Source organism: Sorex fumeus, unplaced genomic scaffold, assembly GCF_029834395.1.
Source record: "Sorex fumeus unplaced genomic scaffold, SorFum_2.1 ptg000046l, whole genome shotgun sequence".
In the NCBI taxonomy this organism is placed as follows: domain Eukaryota; kingdom Metazoa; phylum Chordata; class Mammalia; order Eulipotyphla; family Soricidae; genus Sorex; species Sorex fumeus.
This window is the reverse complement of record NW_026606103.1, coordinates 13,677,231-13,680,929: the sequence shown is the minus strand read 5'-3', so window position 1 is coordinate 13,680,929 and position 3,699 is coordinate 13,677,231.

Below are 3,699 nucleotides of genomic sequence, written 5' to 3'. Positions count from 1 at the left end.
GAGGCTCGGCCCAAGTGTGTGGAAAGCGGCCTGGAGTGTGGCGGCAGTTTGGTAATGGAGCAAGAATATAGGTTCCAAAAACCTAGTGATTTCACATTTGCGTGTTCACACCAAAACCCCTTAATAGAAAAATCAAAATGATATATGCACTCCTATATTCACTGCCATGCTAAGTACAATACTCAGGAAAATCCCAAATGGACACATAAACAGATAAAGTTGTAGTATAAACATGCACAACAGAACACTACTCAGCTACAAGAAAAGGAAAAATCTTGCAGACTCCTGCAAATTGGATGGATGGAGGGCATCCTGACAAGCAAAAGAATTCAGAGAAAGGACAAATATTGTAGGATCTCAGCGTGCTATATAAACAAAGGAAAGTAATTAAAAACTCCTGAATGAAAAGATGTCTTGACTTTTGATTACAAAACAAAACCTCAGTCAAGGAAGAAGCAGACTGAAAGTGATCTGAGGACAATGGTGGGGAAAGGCACCCAGGTGGAGAGTTATTGATGACAACATATATGACCTTACTTGTGCGATGCACATATAACATGCAGAAAACCACATCCCATGACCACTACACATGTGCTTAACTGCAAACACATCAACACTGGACCTTCAAAACTCAGGGTGAAGAACACCCCTCATTCTGTGCCCTGGGAAAGAATCCATAAGGGCTTCCACGACTCGCTACTCCCAGGAGAGATTGGACACACTCAATAAGCTTCTGCCTTGTCTGCCCAGTACACCATCCTCCTTCCCTCTGGAATTTCTCAAGATTCTTTCCAATTGCTCTTTGCTCTCCCCTTTCTACAGCAGATATTTCTCATCCTAACAAATTCTTCGTGGGATGAAGGCAACTGAATTAGTGTAGCCATGATATGAGAACCACTACCACCACCACAGGTTCCTCATATTTAATGGGTCATCAAGCTCAGCTTGCTCTGCTGGGCCCAAAATTTCACTAGCTGCTTCCTGAAGTAAACAATCTGAAATCCCTGTCTCCATCATCTGGCCATCCTACTGCTTTCTTGGAACTGGTAATCACCATGCTTAAACTCAAACAGATCTGGGATTGCAGCATTACACCCATGTACTTGTGAGCTGACAATTACTGGACACCTCTACCTGTTCTCTATAAATGAAGTGTCTGTGTCCAAAAATACTACAGATGATGAACACACATTTAAAATGTTTTAAGGCATTAAAATATACAAAAATATAGTTTCACTGTCAATTTTGTAAGCTCAAATGAACCTTACATATCTCTGTCGATATTTGCTTAGTTCTTGCATCTCCTGCCAAACAGGCTACCAATTGCACAACAATTGGAAGTCGGATTATGATTGTTTCAATATTTTAAGTCAAGAAAACGGTTTCATTTATTGACGAAGAAATAGTGATGGAACCTAATTGTTGGTTTCTAAAACGTTTTGGGAAACAAAGGTGAAGCTTTTCTATGTATGTATTTTATATGTATGTTAGAGCTTCCCCTTTTCTCCATTTAGGAGTGACCTGACTTTTTTCATGTTCAAGGGCTAAAGTTTTAAATAAGGAAAAACTTTGTGTTTGCTTTTGCATCCTACACAAAAGGTCCACATGGTAGAAGGGCTTTGTTTGCTCCTGCTGTTTTATTGCTGTTGTATTTTGGGATTCTTTTGTTTTGGTTTGAAGGCACACTGGCTGTGCTGAAGAATTCCTTTGCACTCAGGAATTACTCTGGCGGTACTTAGGGTACAATCTGGGATGAAGAGGATGGAAGCCAGGTTGGCCATATGCAAGGCAATGGCCCTCCCCCGCTGCACATTCACTCCGACCCCAAGTAGCAGTCTGAATGGTCCCAGGAGTCCTTTACCACCGTAGCTCTTAGCGTCCAGATACGGAACACATCTGGCGCAGGTGTGCGGCGCTGCCACAGCCTGGGGGATACGCGCCCCCGAGACAGCTGGACAGTGCCACATACCCCTCTGTTGAGCCTAACATAGGCATGGGTGCGACTATCCCAAAGAGGAGTCATTACACCCATAGCTTGTAGGACATTGGCAGTTGCAGACCCCGCGAGAGATGCAGGTGCGCGTGCGTGTCCGTTACCTCTAACTGCTTAGAACTGAGCCAGGACAGCCCCAATGCGCACGCACTTACAGGGTGCAGTGGTTCAAAAGTCGGCCAGTCATGCACGAGATTGGTGGCTTTTCAGGCATAATAAGGATTCAGTTAGGGACTGCAGAAGTTCTTGCTGTGGGGATGGAGTCTCCTGAACAAGACAGAAGCCGTTTGACCAATATAAAGAAATCACTACACATGCCAGCTGGTAGAACGTACATGTACTTTTAACCAGAGTGGAAGTCAGTTATGCGTTCATAAAAATGAGATCCTTAGGGGTTTCAGTTCATAGTACATGTCTAGAAATATGTTAACAACAGAAAACCAGTATGGTGTGGGAGAGAGCATTGTATTACAAGGCGAAGTTGAAGGGAACACCTAGTCATGCATTAAAAACACATCACTGAGTCTTTGGCAAAACTTAGCTTTGAACCACTAAAGATATTCCTCAATTCAACATTATATTTAGGAGGCAAATCATCCATAAAATGTATTGCAAATGCAAAGAAGTAAGTTTGAGCTTTGTAGCTGTTTTAACAAGAAACTTCATGGCTATTCCAGGAAGGATAAGAGCTTCCAGTAGAAAGAAACTTTGAAAAAGCTAGTCAAACATGCTAGACAAATCTACATTACTTTCAGTCCTAGGGATTGGACCCTAATGAAGGATCAGCAAAACAAACAAACAAAAAAGCAAAGCCCACTGCATTTGCTTGGGAAAACTCCTTTTAATTTTTGACCTCCATGGGTTCACAAGTCACAAATGACTGAATATTGCAAAGAAAGCGTAGACTCTGTTGAAGGAGGTCAAAAGGAAGAGAGGAAGGAGAGAGATTTGAGGGGCACACAACCAGACTGGTGGATAAAGTATTGAGATACAGCGAAGACCAAGCCAACCTGTGTGCTGAGAATTGTGAAACTTTGTCTAAGTGGCTGAAAGAGACCATGTGAGCTGCTCTGCCATTGAGCAGTTTGAAGGAAAGTTCTGGTTCTGGCCGTCCAATCAGAGCCCTTCATGGAATGTTTCCCCAGCCAGGCCCTCCTGGCCCTCCCCTCCCCCACTGCAGAATGTCTTGGGCCCAAGATTCTGAGGTTTGAATTCAAACTTCACCCTCACCCACTGGGATCCTGAGCATCTGCGTGAGCAGTTCACTCTCTGATCCTGGTCCTGATTTTTGCCGTTGTGAAGGCTGATAAACTGCAGTGGCATCTGGCCACGTCTATGGCGATGGCGTCAGGAGGAGGTAAGCCTGTGAGGGTGTCTGTGTATGTGAGAAAGTCTCTGTCACCCTGAAATCCTTTGGGTTCATAGTCACCCTGACTGGGAACACCATGTTTTGAGTGGGTGAAAGAGGAGAAAGACCTGGGCTCCATAGATAGCTCACCTGTACAGCAAAGGGAGCCCAGGAGAACCTGAGGGGTCTGGGAGGGCATCCTTGGAGGTGTGTCAAATTACCTGGGAGAAGGTCATTGGTATGGACAGAGGGAGGCAGTAGGCATATGGCTGCTTTATATGTGAGTGTCCCGCTGGTGTATGGGGGAACAAGGCCACTTGTCATGTGTCTGGAGGGACTGTTTTGTGGTGGCACAGGG